Source organism: Meleagris gallopavo, chromosome 2, assembly GCF_000146605.3.
Source record: "Meleagris gallopavo isolate NT-WF06-2002-E0010 breed Aviagen turkey brand Nicholas breeding stock chromosome 2, Turkey_5.1, whole genome shotgun sequence".
Taxonomy (NCBI): domain Eukaryota; kingdom Metazoa; phylum Chordata; class Aves; order Galliformes; family Phasianidae; genus Meleagris; species Meleagris gallopavo.
Window position 1 is genome coordinate 6,259,157 of NC_015012.2, and position 23,308 is coordinate 6,282,464.

The 23,308-nt window shown below is 39.9% G+C and overlaps 1 long non-coding RNA gene across 7 annotated transcripts in view; it reads left to right on the forward strand.

The window, feature by feature from the left end:
• LOC104909502 overlaps positions 1–23,308 on the forward strand; it is a 157,067-nt gene that overhangs the window by 8,518 nt on the left and 125,241 nt on the right. For 6 of the 7 annotated variants that reach the window (XR_002111551.1, XR_002111543.2, XR_002111545.2 and 3 more), the window contains 2 exons: positions 12,220–12,296; positions 17,625–17,739. This is a non-coding gene — a long non-coding RNA (uncharacterized LOC104909502). The remainder of the gene's footprint in view (positions 1–12,219; positions 12,297–17,624; positions 17,740–23,308) is intronic. The other variant, XR_002111547.2, reaches the window with a different exon arrangement.

A 23,308-nucleotide genomic window follows, 5' to 3' on the forward strand; every position in this document is an offset into this window, starting at 1 on the left:
CCTTGAGACTCGTTACCTAGTGGAGTACACCCACGCATCATAGAATCAGACAGCCTGGTTGAAAAGGACCACAATGATCATCTAGTTCCAACTCCCCTGCAATATGCAGGGTCGCCAACCACCAGACCAGGCTGCCCAGAGCCACATCCAGCCTGGCCTTGAATGCCTCCAGGGATGGCGCATCCACAGCCTCCTTGGGCAACCTGTTCCAGTGCCTCACCACCATCTGAGTGACTCTCACTGTGGCTTCATTCTCCCTTCTATCCTCATACATCCCATCTCTTTCAGGGGTTGGTATGTTAAGCCCACAGTGCTTTTGTAGCTCTGAGGTTCCTGATGAGAAACTTTTCTTCTTCAGTGTTAAAGTCTGTGTCTCTTGGAGTTAGACCTGCCTTAGTTGTGCTGTTAAATTTCTTGGTACAGCACCATACTTCATAAGCCACTTGAAAAAGAAAATACCTAAAACGTCCCCATTTTTTCTTTTTTTCCTTTTCTTTTTCTGTCTTTTTTTTTATTTTTAATTGCACTATTAACCAAGATAAATCATTACTGTTTTTAACTGTCTGTGGTCACATAAATATGCACTTGCGACTCTCATTAATTCTTATCGGCCTGAAATGCTGACAAAAATATATGAGCTGGGAATAACTGAGTCAAAACTGTAATTTACTTGAGTCTTTTTAATGATACATTCTGGATAGCATCATATAACTGGTGACAGAAGTAAGCCACCTCATATTCACCTAAAACAACTATTCCTTGATTCTTTTCAGACAGTCAAAGGACTCGAGGAGAAGAATAAGAATTAGGGTTTTGAAAAATAAAGTCTGCAATTTTTCACCTGCAGTTTTGTACTCGTGGTCAACCTAAAGTCAGCAGGAGGGGGTGTGGGGAAGAGAAGGGAAGAAAAGAATTAAAATCTTGGTGCGAGCGATAGATTGCAGACGTTGGGGTTTTTTTTCAGCCTGTAGTGGGGAGGTAAATCTCTGCCTTCTGTCTTTTCCACCCCAAGCTGGTGAGAGCTACAAAGCCGTGGACATCAGATGGGTGATGCTGTGGTGTGGGCAGTGGTTGTGTGACAGTACCATGCAGCTGCTTGACCTCCAGCCTGTGCTCATGGGCTGTGAGTCGGAGCTGGTACCTCCCTGCTCCTGGTTTTGGAAAAGGTGAAGCCCTTGCGTGGAACTTCAGCCTCGTGTAGCAGGGAGAGGGACTGGATGAGTGTGAAGCAGGGAGTGTGCTTTTTTGGGAAAGCTTTGCATGAGAAATGGTGCTGTAAGCATGGATTTAGGAGCACTAATTGCAGCCGGCGTGTTGTGTTGTAATTTGTATTTTTGGCATTGTGCGGCGCTTAGATTTCTCCACCCTTTGCTAGAGAGCTCTTTTTTGGCTGCATAAGCAGAAAATGGCAGATTCAGAAATCAGCTGTTTCCCTAATGAATTCACAGAAACTCATGTGGGAACACTGGCTCTTAAGGCTCATTTTTCATTAATGTGTAGGGAACTGGAGCTCTGACCATGTAGAGGTAAAAGCAGGTGTTTCTCTGGGGCTATATTTGGCTTCTGTAGGGTTACACTGCAGAAAACATCTCAGGATCATTCTGTATTTAGTGTGTTATCAAAGCTTTACATTATAAGTCTGTTGCTTTTTGGAAATGAGAAAACAAACTGTGACATGCTTTGGAGGGGTCAGGTCCTGGTAATGGCAAAGCCCTATGTTTGCTGTAACATGTTCCCTTTATTTCTCCCACTTTCTCTCGTTATCTTATTTGTTATGTTAAACTGAATAAGCATGTAACCTCTAAGGCTGTGGAGCAGATCATTAGGAGTTACTGATTAACACTACGTTTCAGTAGCAGATCCAGTGTTCTTCTTTTTACAAACTGAAGGGATCTGGCTTTATGATTTTTTAATTAGAGTGTAAATATTGCAGCCTCATAAACTGCTTGATTTATAGATGACAGCAAAATTTGCACCTTGGGTGAGGACATGCGAGGCTTCAGATCTACAGCTTCAGTGTCCCAGTTTGCCTGCAGAACCATCCCATTCTTTTACCTTTAAATTCACCATAATCATTATCATTACTCTGCTGGTAATGCCTGCGTGTTGTTTCTTTACAACTAGCAGGACCACTGAAATTCCTTTTTTTTTTTCTTATTTTAAGCAAAAGGGCCCTTCTCAGACCATACATTTTAACTGATGAAGTCAGTGACAAAAGTTGGAGTGATATTAGTGTCACTGTCAGCCAACAAGGTGAGCTTAAAAATTGATGTTCATTATGAGGATTGCAGAGAAGCTGGGCCAAATTCATCACTGAGCATCACTGTAAATGTCAGAGGGATGAGAGAGGTGGTAAATCAAGATTGACAAAGATCTGAGGTGCTGGTGGATAATAGAAGGGTATCTCTGATATCCTTACTGCGAAGTATTATCAGGTTTTCAAGGATAGAGACTGTTTCATCTGAAAGAAGAAATACCTTGCTTCTTCTCCTGAAGGCAGCACAAGTTAGGAGATTAACAAATAGAGAGAGTGCTGTTAAAACAGAACAGTTCAGTTGGAAGGGACTTTGAAAGATCATTGAGTCCAACAGACTGTCCCCTTTAGGGCTAATCAAAAGTAAAGGTTATTACTGAGAGCATCGTCTCTTGAGCACTGGCAGGTACCTCAGGCATCTCGATAGGATTCCTGTTCTGGTGTTTCCCCTCATGGGAAACAAATTGTTCCTCATGTCCAGCCTGAACCTTCCCTGGCACAGCTCTTCAGTCATCACCTGTCATCTGCTACCAGGAGAAGACAACAGCACCTCCCTCTCCACTTCCATTCCTCGGGGTGCGGGCTGGAATTAACTGGACATGAAGCAATGTTAATAACAGAGCACCAAAAATCCTCCGTGGAATTTGTCCATCAGTACCTAGGACTCATCTCAAGTGGCACAGGGGTTTGGCCAACGAAGTGTCCTGGGAACTCACAAAGACTTTGCAAACACCAGACTCACCAGACTTCTTTTTCCCTATGGCTTCTCCTTGCTCAGTCTTCTCTTTCAATCTGCTTCTGCAGTTTGCGGTCAAAGAGATAAGCCTACATGAGAACTTGCCTCTCTGCCAGAGCTGTGCTTGTTTTACAATAGTAGATCAGTACTTTATGGCTCTACAGTAGCAGCCTACATTAGTTGCAGAGATCCAAAATACTCAAGTTTGGCCAGGCTTTTTCTTCTTATTATTTTGTTTTCTAATATCAAAATCAAGTATCAGACTTGATGCCAACACCAATTGCATTCATGCTTACAGATTACGGCACCGGGCTTGTGCTGGTAAATGTTTTTGCACATGGTTAAATCTGCGCATTTAATCGCCTAGGGAATAAAATCAGAAGGGGAATGCAGGAAGATAATAACTTGAACTGAACTGTTTTTTTTGTTCCTGTTTAATTTTGAACCTGTTCGACCCCTGTGAGTTCAAAAGTTCACCTCAGTCTTGACCATTATTGAGCTTGGATACTGTTTAGGAGAAACTGTGCCTCCAAGTACAGCGAAGGGTCAGAGGACAATAAATCCAATAGAATAAATAAAGTGATAAATGAAGCAGGCCGAGAGAAGGAAAGTGAAAAAATAACACATATTTGGTGAGTTCATGGATTCTGTAATGTTGAAAGGTGCTTTGCCACTGACGACGCTGAGGCTGGGATTTCTTTCATAACACCTGGTCCAAATACCCTGGAATTCAACCAGGATATTTCTATTAGTTGCAGTACTCCTGTGTCACTTATAATGAGCTTTAGTTTGTATCTCTAATGCATGCTGTAGTTCACAATACCCCTCGGCTGCAACATCTAGCAGCTCAGTCTTTCTGGGATTGAAAAAAAAAAAAAGTGAAATTACAGAGAAGAATGGTTTCTCTTCTTTCTGTATCTCTCCAGAGGCTTCAGAGCCTTAAATGCAGTTATCTTTGCAACCCAGTTTCTTTGTGACCCATTTTTTTTGTGTGTTTATCGAACTCCTCTGTGTTATAAAGGAAGCTGGCATTGAAAATTCCACTACAGTGAAAAAGGACTGAGAACGTTTCAATACGTGTGTGTGCCTACTGTCTTCAGTCTCCTGCGCAGAAGTCCTTGTATTGTCGAAACTGAATCTGAATGTCAAATTGTAGCATCCTAAAGGTGAATCTGAGTGCACTTTGCAAGGACATGGCATTTTTATTGGGCTTCCAGTGAGGGAAGTAGTTGGACTCAGTGACCTTGCTTTCTAAAGCCTGGAGTTACATCAGAAAAGTGCAAAAGTTATGCAGGGCTAAAGCAGCACCAGGCACATGTGACCTGATTTATCTCTACGGCTTGCAAAGGTGTAATGCACATTAGTAAGAAATACAGATTTGTCTGATAGGTTACACAGCACTTCCGTATCTCTTGACTTGAGATGTCAGGTCTTATATTCATTATTAATATTTTGGTATTTCTGAATACTGCATGGTTTAAACTGTCATAAATTCATCCCTTCTTAGCATATTAGAGGGTTGGGTTGTTTTGTTTTATTTTTTTCCATTTTTCTTGCTACAATCAGGCAGGGCAGATTCCCGCTTTAATTCTGCTGGATTTATTTTACTGGAAATTCTCCACTTTCTTTCAAATGTAAAAACATTCGATGAACAGGAACGTACCAAATACTTTCTATAAGTAAATAAATAAATAAATAAAACAAAACAAACAAACACAAAACCTAAAAAGATTAAATCAGAGTTTCGAGTTTAAACATTTACATCTGTACATGTCGTGTTTAAAAGTTAAGATAATCTCTCTGAGTTCCTGGAGTAACATTTCTAATCTACCAGAGACCACACTCGATGGACTCTATGTACTTGGAAACTGGAGAAAGCACTCCAACCATTGCAGAAAGACAGAGATCTTAAAGAAGGGGAGAAGTTTTTGAAATGCTCCTCTCACACCAGGTCTGAGTATTCAAGCTCAAAGACATTTCTTGTCAGGAAACTAAAAGTGAAAAGAATGGAAAATTCAAACCTTGCTGAAGGAAAAAAAAAAGAGAACTTGCGTTAGTGATGATTTATCTGATAACAGAAATTCTCCTACCCCAGTCATTCATGGTTTATTTCCTTGGCATGAAACATTGAAGAGAAATCCAGTGAGCGCCAGTAATTTCACTATTGCAAAAGCCAAATCTTTCATTTAAACTTCAGAGACAATTTTTCCATTTACTTTTCTGCCACTCAAGCAAAGAGAAGAAATCATAAGCTCATTCATACCAGTTCACCTCATCAATTAGAAGGGAAATAGGAGTTGCTTCCAGATGAATAGGAGATACAGCAGAGGAAAAATATGCTGGAAAATCAAAATAGATTACCTCTAATAACTTTCAGTCAGAGAACTAAGCTTGGACTGGTCACATTGAAGGATCCCAAAACTTTGGGAAAGTTGAGATTTGGAGCTGCCTGTTGTAAGAGGGTCACTGGGGAACTGGAGAATACTGTACTTATTAAAGAAGTGTACGTAGAGAATGGAGTGAGCAGTTTGTCTTGCTTAAAAAGAAACAAAATCATAAATTAATATATTTTAAGCAAGACTTGAAAGCTAGAAACCCAAACCCAAATGTTAAGCTCGGGTTTGCTGCCAAGAGAGCTGCTTGATACTGCACAATTAGTCTGAATAACAAGATTATGGCTGATGAATCCTTTGTGTTGATGCAAGCAAGTTACATGCAGAACATTGTTTGTTTGGTTTTGTTTTTGTCTTAACACCACCTTTGGCAGCTGAAAAATTGCACAACATTAAAATGAAACCTTAATGGAACACAAGGAAAAACTGTACAGTTTCCAAAGTCTCTGATGGGAAAGTGTTTCACATTTGATGCATCAATTCCCAAAGTAAGGTAATTGGAGAAAATTGTGGTGTAATCCTCAATAGAAACATATGTTTCTTATGCAGCAGAGAAAAGCGTTGTCTGAAGCATTCCCTTCAGGAGACAAATGTTTCCCTATTTCATATTGAGGTTTTTGGATGGGTAGTTTGCCAACTTGCTCTTCCCAGTGAAAGAAGGTGAATGTCCTTGTCCACTGAAAAGAATTTACCTCCAGGCAGGAGGAGGCAGGGCTGGAGCACTCTGGTAGAGGCTTAGATTCTGTTTGCTTGCGAGACTCACAGCCACAGAGGCAGCTGGCGGTGGGGCTGTGTCTCCCTGTTTGAGGACCATGAGTAGTCATGAGTGTTGCTTCTTTTCTCTGTTTCCACTAGGAATGAGTGAAAAGTGATGCTAGGGATGATTGAGTGGAAGGAAGGGAATCCCTTCTGCAAAGAAACATGAAGTTTCATAGCATCAAAGGGCAGACTATCTCTGCCATAACTTGAAACCGTAGATCTGAGACACATGGATTTCATCTGTGCTGGATGTGAAACAAAAGCATAAGGTAGTACTGAATATGATGCTGATTTTCTTTCTTCTTGTTTTCTCTTATTCTTCCATTTCTTCTGGGAAAAGATGTACCGGATGCCCATTAACTCAGCTAAGCCAATTTTTAGTCAACCTTTATCCCAAAATTTAAGAGAGATTTAAAAATGTATATATTGTGAAATATTCCAATAAGTAATCCATTTTAGAGGAAACCACTTTCACGTGGATGCAAAGAAAGTTAGAAAAATAACTACTCATTGTCAGCCTGGAAGGATGTACCGAGTTCTTTCCAGGATGCTTTAACCATTTGCATTAAGGATTTGGATAGTGAAATGGATATTAAACTTAATAAATTTGCAAATGATACCAACCTGGACAAGTCTGCAGGCAGGTTGCTGGATGAGATTAGAATTCAAAATGGTCTTTGCAAGTGGTAGGAATGGCTTGAAGTGGAAAGGGTGCAATCAGTGAGACCAAATGTCAAGCTCTGACCATAGGTGGAATTGAATATTTTGGCAAATACAAGCCAGGGAATGCATTTTGTTACAGGAAAGAATCTGAAAGGACTTCAGCAAATGGGAAGTTGAACACACTTTGGGAGGAAAAAGCTAATATATTGAGGATGGGGAAGATGTCATGCATCTGAGATAGCAAAGAACATTCATCTCTTTTATGAAGCCTTGGTTAGACTTCATCTGTGTTGGTATGCTCTCTGTTGGGTGCAGTGAGGAGAAAACTGTGCCCCAGAAGTGAGGTTATAAAGGGAGCAAGGAGGCTGTTTGGAGGTTTGCTGAATGTGACCTCAAGAACAGACTGGAAGTGTTAGGGGGCATGGTCCATGAGCAACAGATCTATAAAGGGAAGCTACACAGAGAAGGTGGAATCTTTTACTCACTGCGTGCCCATGACGTAAGAAAAAAGAAATTAGAAGTGGAGTAAATAAGATTAAGTTGAAGAGCACAGCCTGAGAATATGGACTGCGAAGGATTTCAGAAGGCTGAGGAATTTCAGGCAGAGATAATTTTTATGGAAGGGTTGGATAAAGGTGATCTCTCTTCAGGGTGGCCCTTGATCAGGATGACCTCCCAAACGTCTTTTCATCCCTTACCTATAATTTGTGTGCAGCAAGTCTTGAATTTAGGATGTGACCATGTGACTCTAAAGCAAGACATGTTGGGGTTTTAATTAGCTTCTTGGACCCTTCTGTCTGTCTTGGTTTTGTTGTTATTGTTTTGGGAGGTGGGATGGGTCAGAGCATAGACACTGGAAACATGCTTGAATTCAACCCTGGAAGAGCACCTGAGCATTTCATTTTTCCGAGCACCAGGCCTAAGACCCCTGCAATTAAGCAGATAATCAGGAAAATAAGGGGTTGGGGAAATAGGTGCCATGAGAAACTGTCTCCACTCTCTCTCTCAGAGGCTGAATATAATTTCTTGTGTAATTTCACTCCACCCCAGTTCTCAAAATGTGAGATAATGATGCTCCAGCCTCTTATATGAGGATTAGAAAGCTACATGCTTTAGAGATTGCAAGGTACTGAGGAGAGACACAGCAAGATAGCTTCTACTGGTGGAACAAAAGTTGCTGTGGCCACAAAGAGCTTTTCCTTCCATGTGACCTGAGCTCTATGCTTTGTGTTGACAGGATATGAAAGCTTCAGAGAGACTACATACTTCTCTGTGAGGGTGCAGGAAGGAGGATGCTTGCTTTGTTCATTCATCTTTGATACATACCAGCACCTAAGAAGTGCCTCTTCAGGACACTAGGCACCATTTCATTGCCTGGTTCATCTCTGGTTCATGCCTCCTGAAAGTGTATGGTGTGTATCTCTCCTTGCTTTCTGCAGAAACATAGCCTTATAAACCAACTGCTTGGGATAAGAAAGAAAACAAACAAACAAACAAAAAGCAGATTTTCCACATGACACCGTTGTTTATATATCCTACAGTGAGAATTAAGTGTAAAAATTACGTGACCAAGAAATGACACAGGGAGAATATAACGGAGTGTAAATAGAGGTTAAACTGCAAACTATCAGTGTAGTGCTAAATGAAAGATTTCCTTTCTTTCAGGGGTAATCCCTTCCAGAACAAGATACACTGCTTTTACCATGGGATTCTGTTTCATTTCAAACATTTCTCTTTTATATTTGCTATGGCTGCATTTCACTGTGCAGTATGGATTCGTCTTGTGCTCTCCAGGTGCACTGAGTTGTTTGTGCGGATCGAGCAGAGAGAAATCTGTGGTATTCATTGAGAAAGACCTAAATCGCGTAATAACGGGTTGTGAATTAAACACATGCACAACAGAATGAGGCTGGGGTTTTCCTGTGCAGCTTCACTTTTGAGTTTTGTGCTCAGAAGGGCTTTATTTTGCACCTCTGGCATTATGGTTAGAGCAGGGTCTGATACTAAGAGCAGTAGAGCCGTGCGGCAGCTGAATGCGTGGGCTGGAATTTCGGTTTGCTCGCAGCCTGTTTTGTGAGCAGGACCTCAGGCGTGGTGGCTGCAGGAGCAATTCTGGAGCCTTTCTTTAAAGGAGGAGTCTCCTCCACCGCTGTAGCAGCTCTGTCAGAGGAGCTCTCTTTTGCAGAGGTCGTAACTGCCAACCTGTCAGGTATTTCCAGGAATCTTCGATCTCCCTGGGGAGCGGCTGGCAGCAGGGTATAATGCCACAACACTGACATATCACTTACTTAGTTCTGATGGACTTAGCCTCTCCGTGAAGTATGCAAACCGTCTCTGTCTTGTGCAGAATTTGCATTATCTAAAGATCACTATGTACGCTACGGTCCATTCGCCTTTGCAAATGCTGTTTAAATATAGCATCCATAAATAAATGTTAAATAATTCATGAACATAATTTTGTAAATTCTGCTAGGCCACACCTCTCTAGGGGCATATTTATGAACATGCGTCAGCCTGGAATCAATGTGTCTGCCAAGCGCCCTACCTCTGAGGCAGAATTCCCACATCTAGCCCAAAATGCTGCAAACGACTCTGATTCCACTTCACTAGTCATCCATCATACTGTCACTTTAATTCAGATGCTGCTACTTGTTTTAATAACATACATCTTACACAAAGAATATTGCTAACACAAGATTCTTGAGGTAGATTTTTACAACCTCATAAAATGGTATTAACCCTTTGATCCCTGATATTCTTTTCATACAGCTTTTTTTATGCTTATCAATAACCTGTGTTCATGGGGTCTATTCACGCTGGAGAATCCTACATCAATCACCGCTGTAAAAATATTATTCCTCCAGCATTACCCTAAAGAATTATGGAAAGAATAAAAGTGTTATTGCAGGAATTATTTAGCAAACAATAGGTGGATAAAATGTATTATGGTAAGTGTTAAATTATATCACCTCATTATAGGAAACTACCTGAGATAGCACAGAAGGTAGTTCAGTGCTTTTTTCTAAGTAGTTCAAAGAGAACAATAGCAGAATCCCACAAAGGGCTTTGCTGTGAAACCCTGGAATGACACGGCAAATGATGTATTATGAAATAAGATGACAGTGAGAAGGGGAAAAAAAGGAAATTCTACCTATTTCTGAGGTGCACTTGGGTACATTTTTGGGGTTGACGGGTGGAGAGTAGTTGTAATTTACTGTTAGCTCTTCAACACCCGTGTATTTAAAGGGTATAACTGTTTTGGCTGGTCTTTATAGAAGTACCTTCCTCGCTGTAACAGGGAAAAACAGGGTCTATGCAATTTCAAAAAAACATTTTGCTTCTGTTCTGAATAATGAAGATGCCAAGTTATTTCTTTCTTCCTCCTCCCTGCTCTTTTCCTTTGCAGTCAGCACTAGCAATTAGAAAATATTCCACTGAAATGCTCGATGAAACCAATTACTAAAATCATACCCATATTTTAGGTATTATTAAGGATACCTAAACAAGGTTGGGTTCTGTGATTTCACCAACTAGACTCTTATCAGCTAATGCAGATTTAGAGAGGGGAAAAAAAAAGCATAATGTTACGCTGGGCTCATGGGATTCATTTGATCAACATGATTAAATTATTTCCTTACTCAGCTAGAAGGAAATTACTAGTAACCAGACATTATGTGTCTGTTAATTATGTGCAATAAGGTTCTCTGCTATCACACCAGCTCTTGCATTCACGTTCTGTGTGTTTTAAAGGCATTCTCATTTTTAAAATGTAAATATTGAAAAGGAGCAGCTATGATTTTCTTTCACTTATTTCATAAATACGCAACGTGCCAAAAAGCACTTGCGAAGAAGCAGCTGTTTGTCCTTGTGGCAATGGTAGTCAAGTTTGTAGAGAGGACATGCGAGCATTTACGTGCTTTGGGTCGCCCCAACCAGGAGGGTTTTTTTTTTATGTTGCAATGGTACATTATTTTTAAGCTGGATCATTTATTTTAGTAAGGAATGTGAAGGAGAGTTTGCCGGAAACCTGTAATATTGCTTGAAATATTTAATCTCTCTGATGCAACGCCTGCTCACCTATGCATTGTCTTTGTGCCAGATCTACATTCTGCTCTGATGCAGCCCAATCTAGGATTTCAAAAGGGTTTTTTATAAAGGAAGAAACAACATATGGTACAAGAGGGGCCTTATTCTTTTTCTAATGAAATGATGGGCTTCTGTTTCATATTAAAGTGTTAATAGGTCTGAAATTAGGTCTCAAAAAAGAGAATAGTGCTTTTAAAATTCTTAATATGATTCATTATCTGCAGTCAAAACCAGATGACATTTATTTTTATCCAAAAAAAAAAAAAAAAAGCAAGCCAGAGGAGGAAAAAAAATAGAAATGCTGGATTCAGACTCTGATTTATTGAACGGAAAGCTCTTTAGAATCAGAGCTTGGACTGGAGGCTGGAGGTTTTGTTTGAGTTTGAGAAGCTTCATATGTTTATGAAATCTAAACAAATATTTCAAAGAAGGTGGTGTCACATTTGAAGTAAGTGATCCTATTAGGCACCAGGATACGGCTGCTTTGTTGAAGGACTGGGCAGCATTTTATGTATGATAGTGCTGTGTACTGCTAATATACCGAGACATTACTTTCATCCGAAACGCCGATAGGACTGAACTTCTCTCATGCACTTTGGCTTTCAGTGTTAATAATAAATGAATAAAGTTCAGAGGATAGGAGCTAAATGGATATTGTGCTTTAAAAGAATGAATTTTAACTAACGGCATGCCGAGCTATTCAGAAAGAAGCGAAAGGCAGCAAAGGGATATATTCATTGGGAGTGGGTGAGAAGGCTGTAATGTGGCATTTGTATGACTTAAACCAGCACAAAACAACAGAAATTCAGACATGAGTTAAAGTATATGTTAGCTAGAAATTAAGAAGGTTCAGCGATGGCTTCCTGATTATGTGGATTTTCAGTACACCGTTTTTTGCTTCAGTTATGATCCCAAGAGAAGCCATTTCTTCCACATCCAGTGATTTGATATCATTATCTTAGTGCATGTCTACCAAGGAAGCATCATCCTAGTGCTTTTTGCACATCTTAGGTGCTGCTAGTAGGCATCCCAGAAGGTTCTTTCTCTGGAAGCGTCATCTAGGTGATGCCATCAGACTTTCTTTATCTGGTTATTGCAAACCACCAAGCTGTACTGGTGTTATTCTTGACTAAGAAAATTTGTCAGTGGTCCAAATCCTCTGTTACTGTTAGTTAGCTTCTGTATTACAATGTCACTTTCCATCAGCAGTGGGTCTCTCTGGGTTTGTGTATGTTGCACTTGTTAGCATCTGGGAAAAGGCAACTAAGAGCAAAATCATCCCATTTTCATGTATCTTTGCCAATGGCTTCTCTTCATCTCATCTCTAGATACTGAACTGGTAACCCGAGAAGACCAGGCATTTGTGGGTGCTGTCAAACTCTGGAAATGGAAAGCACCATTGTGTGTAAGTAACACTGTGTCTAAAGTCACAAAACAACCATCCTCAGCTCTTTATGAGAGATACAAAGAAAATTATATAGTGCAAAACTAATCCCAAAATGATGTGCGTATATGTGGAGTGGTATGCCTGACATTCACATTAATACCAAATGAGTTCATCGTGATTAATGTTATTGCATTAAATATCGAAGGAATTAATAATGATTAGACCATTATTTTAAAGGGTTACCAGCATGACACCAGCTCATTTTTTAACAGCTGTAGACAGTTGGTTTTGGACTTTTTCCTCTCTGCACATTTCCAGTCCTCACCTTCTACCAAATATACTCACTTGGAATTTCATCTTATTGAATTTATGATTTTATGGCTGTGTTTCCTGCCAGGGCTAAATCCAAGTCCCAATGAAGTCATTAGGAGCTTTGCTATTCACTTTCAGTGCTGCAAAAAGCTGAGGCCTGATCCTCCTTTCTCTGGAGTGACAAGCACTATTTCCATTGGCTTCAGAGATCCTAGGAAGGAGCTAGGAATATATTAGCTTATTGTTATTATTGATATTTAAAACATAAGGAAGATTTCTCTATTACGTATCAGATCCATGTGTGGAAAAATTGAAGGAACAACAAAAATGGAGTAGTAAAGAAATCAAAGATATAAAATGCTCCCAGAAAAACTCCAAAAAAAACCACAAGAAGTTATGCTAAAACTTGAGTGAGTGGCTTCGCTTTGTTGCATGCTGCAGCCCCGCACATCGGGATAGATCAGACCTGGGGTGGGGAAAATCTTGCAAGTGGTCTGCTAGGAAAACCCACCTGACTGAGTTTGGGAGGAAAATTGCACTACAAAGTAAATGTGCTGGCCTGAAAGAAGGGGACAGTTACTGAGCAAAAAAAGGGTTCTCTTAATGCAGTGCTTACACCTCGGATGGGGCAGATGTGAAGACAAAGATGGTCTTGCTTGTTTCCTGCCCTTCAACATTTTGTTTTTAATAAAAACTCCCTTCTCTGATCTTAAAGGGAATCTTTGCTTGAGGAACCATACATTATGTGCATTCTCCTTCTTTTTACAAAAAGAAATGCCTTTGAAGAGATCAATAAGAAAGTCCAAATTACATGTGCAGTGTTGTGTTTTGAATAAAACTGGTTTAACTGGACTAAAAAAAAAAAAAAGTAAGATGCAAACTTCACAAATAGGAAAAATGCCTAAGCCAGATGATTAAGAGCTACGTATTTTACAGGAATGGCTGCCAATGGTTGGGTAATACACTGTTTTTTGATACAAAAATAATATTATATTCCATTCCACACTTTTAATAAAACTAAAGAAGCCGGAAGTTCTCATAAATTATCTATTCAGTAGAAACTCCTAAGACCTGTTAAATCTGTTTTGAAGTATTAATATTTCATAAGCAGTATTTAAAAATAGTGCATATCAAAGTGTGTGATTTATAAAGAGAAGAAAGAAAATATTTTTCCATTTCCAATCTGAAATCCTTGGATGGAAGAATAAATCTTTTAACATTTGTCTGCTTTTCTTTGCTCTTTGTCTCTGCTGACTTTTCACAGGCCTCAGCTGAGATTAAATTGCTTCTTGATCAGCTGCTGGTGATTAGTCATTTCATCCCCTTCACAGAAAAGTAGATTAGGAGTAACAGTTTGGCTGTGATTTTTTTTTCCTTTTCCTTTGTTTAGAATTTTTCTGTAGTTGCTCTGTAAAAATGGTAGTTTTGGGTTTTCACTGCAACTTTTATTCTTCAATACAAGAGATCCAAGAAAAGAGAGGATTAAATTGGTTGCCAGAAGCTCTCTAATTATAATGTTGCTTTTCCTGTAGGTCTTCCTGTTGTGTCTAAGAGCAACCAAGCTCTTTAGCTATATATATGTGCGTTAGGAATTAAATATCAAAGGCTATTCTGTAGCATTGAGGCTCTTGGCTGCAAAGCTGCCCACTTTGTTAAGAGTTTTTGTCTTCAAAACTAAGATGATGATGATGTGGAATGGGCCACAGCCTATGAAAATACTTGGTACTTTCCAGGGAGTTGGCCAAGAGAATGCTGGATAAACTGGGCCAGAACATGTAAGGCTTGAAGCCTGGGTGACATAGGCAGTAGAGTTGCTGCTTGACATAAAGCATTCAAGTGCCTGAGCGTGCACGCTACATATGTGCATCGTGCTTGCTGTGGTCTATTCTGCTCTGCTTTTCTGTAAGTGTGGTATCTTTTTCTTTCAGTTGATATCAGTGGACAATGGCAGTACTTGCCACGTCTACAAAATCAGACCACAGAAGTCCGACTGTAAAGTTCAGATTCAAAGTCCCCCTGTTTAAATCTACACTCAAATCTCATGGAAGGCATGAAGTGTAGATTTTAGTGGATAGGCTTCAATAAGGATATTTTTTATACCAGATCAATATATACCACTTTGAAAAATGTGCCTAGATGTATTTAGCCAGATCCATATATTATGTATGAACTAGTCTCTGAATTGGGTATTATGATCAAATATAGTGACAGTAAAATAGTATGCATGGGATCTTTTGCATAGAAGAATTTGCATCCTAGAGAGATATATCCAGTCCTATCGATAGCATACATTCAGATATCACTGTTTTTGTTGTTTCTGTTATCTATGACATTCTGTGTGATAAAAATACCTGAAAAAAATGCATATTAAAAAAGAGATATTTTCAGGTATGGATGGTATGCAAGTAGTGGGCTGACCAAAGAGAAATGTGTGTGTGTGTGAATGTGCTCTGTAAGGTACATTGAAATCCACTGGTATGTTGTACAAAACCAAGTTATTAGGTCTGCTAGGAGTGTTTTTTAATTATTACAGTGTAAAATCAAAGCACTCTGTGTATGCTTCAATTCTGGTCATCCAGTTGTGTGGTGGTGTTTTAGATTTTTGTTTTGGGTATTTTGTTTTTTGAACAATTTCCAGTGATTCCCATCCAACTCCAGGGCCTTGCAGCAGCAGACTCTATGCAGGGAAGATAGTTCAGAGATGCGTCCTACTTGATTGCCAGGGTGACTGGAAAGCAGCAGGTTGGAGAAGACTGGGGATGGTAAACCCATTGGCATAGTGAGGGATATATTGACCTGGCAGGTCTCAGGACACTGCTTGGCTGGCTGCTGCCAAATATTCGCTACCAAAATACCTTAAGGACCACAGAGGACATCAGTATAAGTTGCCCTAGTGGCTTCAGTGGGGACAAATATTTTTGTAGATCCAATACTTGTCAAAGCTCGTGTGACAGAAGAAGGTTTAAATGCTAATCTGTGGCCACAGCCCTCATCATTTCAGAGGAGACTGGAAGGTGACCATGGCCGCCTCTGGTGTCACGGGCTATCTGGGTACCCTGAAGGCTCAGCTCTCCCATCCCCGTGCCTTTCCTACAGCAGGTCAGTAAGACTTATAGCAGTCTAAACTGGGAGAGTGTTACCTACTTAAACTGTTTTTCTGACTTAATAAGAATTTTTCATCTACAGCAAGCCATTTTAAAATATTGTCTATACACAAACAGTCATTCTGAATAATAGGCCTGCACACAGTAAATGTCAGCTCTTTAAATCACAGAGGACTTCGGAAGCGGAGTAGAGAATGCTTCATAACAGTTTAAACTTCAGCCTCCCATTTATTATGTATGTGTTTATAAATCTCCGAGGGGCACTCTTTTTTCCTTCTGGGAAACCCAAAGGAGCAGAGTTGTTTGTCAGCGGGGCTGGGTGCTGTGCGGTGCTGCTCCTCTGCAGTCTGACCCCATTTGGTTTCAAGGTTGGTATCCAAGGTTGTGCCTGAGGAAATTTTATTTATTTTCTCCTAATCGGCGGCATATGAGACCTTTTGTTTCTAGGGAGATAACACTGGGAGAAGAAAAAGTGGCGAGGAGTCAACAGCACAGTGTTGTGTTGTGTTTTCTTTTCCAGTCTGAACATGAGTAATCACCACCTTTAGAAAAGGGCTTTCTGTTTGTCACATAGGAAGAGTGTAAGGGTATCATGCACAGCCATGGCTTTGAAAAATTTCTTCAGCATTCCCATTCATCTTGGTTAGTATGAATACTTTAGCATTAAATGGAGAAAAGGAGAATCCATCAATAGTTAATAACTGACCTTAAGATAGGAATTCAAAGTTCACTACAATTAAACCCAAGTGTCAGCAGAACCCACGAGGGAGACTATCAATATATTTGACTATACCTACCCATAGATAGCAGATTTAAATTATATAAGGGAGAGAGCTGTGCATTATTCCTAATAAAAACATATCGTTGCACTGTCTTATATCCCAGACAAAACACAGAAGTTCTGTGTTATGAATGATAGTGGGAGAAAACACAGTGAAGAGCAAATGTGATTCTGGATGGAATTTCATCTCATGACTCTATTGTAAACCAGATGTTTGTCAGATTCAGTGGGAGAATGTATCCATCTCGACATTTTTAATAAGGTTATGTAAAAGATTAAAAGCAAACAATTACAATGTGCGGGATTTAAAGATAATTGTACCTCTCTTAAATTTGTTATTTGCTTGGTAGATTATTAAAATATTTACATAATCTATCTATGGTGCCATGCACCTCATGGATGGCTTCTTTCATTATGATGTTTGATGTTCATCCGCAACATCAGAAAAACAAAACATAAAAAGGCTGTTCCACAGACATAAACAATATTTGTGATGTAAAAAATATGCTCTATTATTCAGGAAAAAAAAAAAGAAAAAAAAAAAATTGCAGCCAAAACTCTGAGTTGTGGAGTAAGATTCTGACACTTGGAGAAGAGAATTACATTTCCCAATAGAGTTCAGTGCTAGATTCACCCCAAGGGAAATTGCTCTGGATAGGAAGTCAGTATGTTTTCACTCTTGCTGCTGCAGCTGATTTTTTTCACTTTCTATCCCCTTCCAAAGGAGAGGCAATGCTTAAAAATAAATAAATAAACAAACAAATAAATAAAAAGACTAGGGAGAGGAGAAATGGAATCTTTATTTTGTAGCTGAGACCTCATAAGTGATTGTTTTGCTGTTGCTAATTTGTTCATGGCGGCATCCTTGCAATACCAGTAGGGCAACTTCTCAAAGCTATATCCAGGGCCAGTAAATCTCAAGGATTCCTGTCTTTTCTACTGTCTTTTCTGTTGGCTTTTTCAAGAGAACTTCATAGCAGGGTGTGTCTGTACACAGAGATATACACAGAGATGCTGTGGTGATATAACATTATTCTATTAAAAAAGCTGATAAGCAGGTCTATGTGAAGAATTTTTGAGGTATTTATATGGAAATAGCACTTATAGGAATTGGAATATGCGTTGATCATACTATCTGTTTCCTTTCAGGAGGCACCCTCTGCTCGGCACGTTTCTAATTTGTGGGGAGGATGAAGTAAGTGAAACTAGTGAAATGTGAGAATAACTTTTCCTTTGACGTATCTCCCATGTCGCTACAGAATGCGTAAGTCAGTTTGGACTTCAGTTGTGATATTTTAATGCACCAACCGACTTATTGTGAATTGTAACTAATATCTATAACACTTTAATTATTTCTGGTACCACCAAGATCTACTGAGTACAAAATCTCCACCAAGTCAGAAGACACTGTTAATGGTGAGATATAATGTACTAAACTCAGGAAGTAGGCTTCTGAATGGGGTGCTAATTCAACCGCATTATGGACCATTTATGGCCCAGGTGGATTATTACAAATGGAAGATATTGCTGATGATTGCTATACCTAAGTTAATGATGTGCTAGAAACCTTGACTCTCAGTAGCTGAGAATTGTGCTGCTGTAGTCTGCTGTGCACAGCTCTTCTGGCTGCCTCTTTCTCTCAGCCAGCCCTTCTGCATTGGATAGCCTGGCAGGGTTCAGCATTTCCAGCGCAAAACTTAAGCAGACCTTAAGTTGCATGAGGAGAGGTTAAACATGCTAAAATGTATTGTTTACTAGAAAACTACCGCTGATGTCTCAGTGGAAAAAAGCAAAAGCTGCCTGTGACAGAAGAAGGATTGTCTCTGATTGTTTGCTTGGTAGTTGTGGTAGGCTTGGGAGGACAATGTGTGTGTATCTGTGGGAGAAAGGAGAAAAACACACTGGAATACTGTCCTGAAGACTCGATCCAAAACTTTTTTGCAACAGTCTTCCTGACACTAACTGGACACCTCTTATCAGTGTGGGACGTCCCCTGAATATTTAGTGAGAACATTGTGAAGAGTTGGACAGATTATTTTCTCAGCAAACTCCCTATATTCATGTAGTTGGCAAGACAGGGCAAGTTGTCAATGTCTTGGCTCCCATTTATGTTTGACAAATAGCACTGCGATTATTACCCTGTTGAGATACTGAAATGTATCTCAAAAGCCCTAAGCAGGATAGTTGCTGAGAAGTATTTCTTGCATTGAGTAATGTAATTTTACAGCCTTGAGATTGTCTTGGAGAACGTTACTAAGTTAAAAATGTCAGCCAAGATCAAAGCATAGTGAAAAATACATTGCTGAAGCACCAAATCAGAGGTTAGGGGTAGCAGACCCCTCCTAGGAGACTGTGTCCAGATCCAGTACCCACTTATCCCTCACACTGGCCCCTCACCATGTTAGCTAATCTTGTTTTAGAGATATAGCACAAGAAAAGATAAAACATGAAATGGCTGAATCTGACTTACTTTGAATGTCTGTCAAGTTTCATGTCTTTTAAGTCCTAAACAGATTTCTTTCACTTATATGAGTCACTCCATGGCAGGTCTACATAAATCAGAAAGCAGTCTGGGAGAAGGTCCTTTAGTTGCCAAATCCCTGTATATGCAGGTTCCAGTAGAGCACCTAGTTACATGTGTATATGCTGAAGGGATTTGAGATTCAGTACTCATTGAGGAGTGGGACTTTCTTCATAGCTAAATACCCTGGGGAATGAGTTGCAAAGGTTAGCTGAATCTGTCAGGTTTTTTGCATACAACAAAGAATCTTGTCCATTCGGTCTAAATAAAGTGTAATCTCAGCTGCATGGGTCAAATATTCCACGTTCATTTACCAAATCACTGGCCAAATGTCACAAGTTCCAGGCAGACTTAAAATAGAGCAGTGCAATCTATCAATACTTAAGCATATTGGAGGGAGAGCATCATGGCTGGGAGTGTTATTTATTCAGTGAAGCACATGCTAAATTGAACAGCATGCTTTGGATAGAGAGGGTGAGGGTCTAGCACTCGTCTTTGCAAAGAGCTTTTTTATTTCCATACAGAGAGATTTTATACTCAAAAGAACTGTAACAAAAGCCATTTAGACTCACTTGCAGTCCAAGTGTATTATTTCTCCCTGCTACGCTGAAAGTCTTAAGGAAAACAAGTTTTTGCTGATAATTTTCAGTTCAGATTGGACCTGTGTGGGCTTATAAGGTCATTCGCTTGAGTGAGCAACCACGGACGTTGCACAGTGGGAAGTGGGCAGGGCTAGTGCTTGACAGCTGTTCTTGGGAGTGATGGCCATATGTATCCCTTGCCACAGGACTGGTTTTCTGATTGAGATCATTCATTTGTGGAAATACATGCCTGCGCTCTGAGGGATAATGCTGTAAATTCAAAATAACTCCTCTGCTATCTGTACGACAGCTCCAACTGGCACGGGGTCCGTTGTCCCACTGAACCTTCCCCTTCCGTCTAAGGGTTACCATGCTCAGGAAAAGGGGCAGAATATTGTCTTCCCATAGTAAGCAAAATTGTTTAGATACTCCCTATGAGGTTTTTTTTAATTGCCTTTGTCGTGTGGCACATCACTGGGCAAGGCTTCTGGTCCGGTTGTGTGCCAACACCTGTGTGTGCTCAGAGGAAAGGTATTTCTGTCTCTGTGCCTCCGTCTCCTCCATTCTCTGTCTGGCTCATCCACTTATCTCGTAAGCTTTGTTATCACTGAGAATGCCTCTCATTGTGCTCAGATACTGTGCCTATCGGAGTGATCTTGTTTGAGATATCTTCATTTCACAGATGAATATAACCAAGCACGCAACAACCCTTAAAGGCCTTTGCTAAGATTGCAAAGTGAGGTAATGTGAGAATTATGATTGCCTGTACACACTGAATTCAGCCTCATTGTGCATATGTGTCAAGATACAATCTTTAGTGATGTGTTCACTCATTATTTCTTCCACAGTCCGCTTTTCTTAGCCGTCAGTCTGTTCTTCTAACTCACTTGTTCTGTGTACTTTCCTAGGCCTTTAAAATAGCAACCTGAAAGCACAGAAATGCTATTGTGCTGACATTCATATGAGCCATCACTATCTTGACATTTTGTGGTGTTCTTTTTTTTCTTCTCTCCATTATTTTTAGAGGGCTAAAATCACAAAAGTTGAATCTTACCATCTCTGCAGAGCTTATGAAGCTGCTTATGAGGCAGCAGTCCCATGAGCAGGACAAGTCTTCATGCTCTGCAAGGTTCAGCAGGTAGCCAGGGCACCTCCTTACCTCCTGTCTCTTCCTCCTTGTATGTTTTGCCAAATCCATGTGTTTCATCAGCCTTTGAAGCTGCGCTGATGCTACATGGTGTCACGGTACTACCATGTGAGTCTGACAAAATTGATATATTCTGAATTGATTCTGCTTCTGCTCTATAGAAGTACCATGGCTGTTGTGACAGAAGTGAGTTCATCTACAGCCACATGTAATTAACACACTGCTGACACAACACAAGTGGAAGCACTGCTTAGCCTGCAATTCAGCAGGTGTAAGAGTGACCTGTTGCTGCCAGGCAGTCCTCTTTTTCTTACTACTCCCCATTCCCAATACTACATTTTTATACTTTTCCTTAATGTTCTTCAATTCAGGCCTTAGAGGTTCAGAGCAGCCAGGTGGGCAATTAAACACATGTGGCTGGGCTTCCTTCTATTCTTGAGTCCTTGCCATTGTTAACTTACAATAAATTTTGACAAATAGAAACAGCAAGCAGCTTCGTACCAGGATGGTTAACAACAGATTGTGGGTTGTTGTTTTTTTTTGTTTTTCTGGAGTCAAGCTTGCGGGTATGCAGTGCTTTACTAAAACTTTGTTTCCATTAGCTCTGCAATTATAAATTCATACATCTAATCCCCCCTTTTTTAACTAAATCCGTGAGTAATACATTCAATCCAACCCAATTGTACCTGCTCTAGCACAGGTGTCAAACTGCTGTGGAAATAAATGGTGGTTGGCTCTGAAAAAAGAAAAGCATTCCTCACGAAGTAACCCTCAGACATGCTGCTGTTGCTGTTTGCAAAGCTGTTGTCTTTCATCAACTTGTTTTTTGCAGAAGATTTTGAAAAACTATTTGGAATTGTATGAATACGTGAATATAATTGGCTTTCCAATTCCACAGCTTATCAGGAGAAAGAGAGAAGGGGGGGGATCCCAAGATATTTCAAAGACAATAAGTGCATTTGATATAATAGTCAATGATTTTGTCTTTTGTTGTTTAACCCAGGATTGAGGAAACAGATGGTAAGATTTTCTAGGAAGCTTAAAACAGAAGCCAAGCTAATACAAAACTGTTTAGCTATCAGACAGGGTAAATCCATTCTGTCGCTTTCTCTTTTTTTTTTTTTTTTTTCTTCCAAATCACAACCCATCAAAAGAAAGGTTTAGCTTCATAAAAAGATATTTACCAGGAAGCTTTTTTGCAAAGGAGAAGGGCATGCTTTGTTAAACCAGATGCATTTTATTTTTCCTGGAACCAAGATTTATGAAAGCAGTATGCTCATATTTCTCCATATACAGTAATTGGAACTCATTATGCTAATTGTATTTCCATTATCACTAATTAACAATCATAGTGACCTGGCCCACAGTCTAATTTGTCTTTAATCTGTTTTTGTATAGGGAGTTTTACCCTGTAATTTCAAGGTGATAATTCTATTCGGCGCAACTTTATTGAATAGTGGAATGTAATACTTGTAATATTTAGGGCCGTTCCCAATCAGATAGTTCAAAGGGAATGGGAAGGGAATTTATACCTGTCTGTGCTGTGGCATTAGTGGATTTCACTCCCTTTGTAACCCATGTTAGACTTAACCTATGTTCAGCTTATCTGGAGCTTGCTCAGCATCTTCTGATGAAATCTGCAAGCTGTGAAGGAATGTTTGTGTGTTTATTGGTAGATCAATTTGTGTGAATCTGCCATTTTTTCACTTTCCAGCACTTTACCTGCAGGAGAACAAGATTTTCCTTAAATGGTGGTTTTGGTGTAGTAAAAAACACATCCTATGTCTTAAGGGGAAAAACCCCCTCTGAGCTGAGCATGTAAAGTGTTCTTGTTTTCTCTTTGTACTTTAACAGCAACTAAGGACTTGTTCGCTTTTTCTCCAGGGTTTGCTGGCATTCAGATGTTCAGGGTTGTTTTTTTCATTGTTTTCAGTGTGAGAGTGCTGTGCCAATGAGCTTTTGCAAACCCTACCGCTCATCCCTCTCTATAACAAAAATACTCCCAGCGACTTATTCCTGTTGACCCTAATATTTTTCTGTGCTGCTGCTCACCTGCTGCCCTTTTCCCTTTGCTGATTCACTGGCTGTGCATTGCTGCTGATGTCACGTTGTCTCCATCTTACTCAGTGATCGATTTATACCGATAACTGTGCTGTGCAAGTCCTCTCTCTTAAATCCCTGGCTTATTTCTTGGCTTTTTATCCACACGGGGTTCCACCTTTCAGCGAGGTAGGTACTAAATTTATCCGATTAGCTGTATTATCCTATACCCTTTGCACTGTTCCTGCTGTGTTTTGTCACTGAGGACTTTTGAAGCTGGCAACGACTCTAATCTGAGTCATTGATCTCTGAGCCTGCTTCCAATCTCACCCCTTCTGTCCCAGGAGCAGCCTGGATCTCTGTGTAAAGGAAATGTATATTGTTTGGTGTCAATATAGCTCAACAGCTGGACATTGCTTGTTGATTTGGCCTCGGATAGGTGTGAACACATATATATATAACACACACACGCATACACCGAAGTTTGCATGTGAGGGTATGTATAAATTTATATGGAGGTACACATATATATGCGTACGTATAC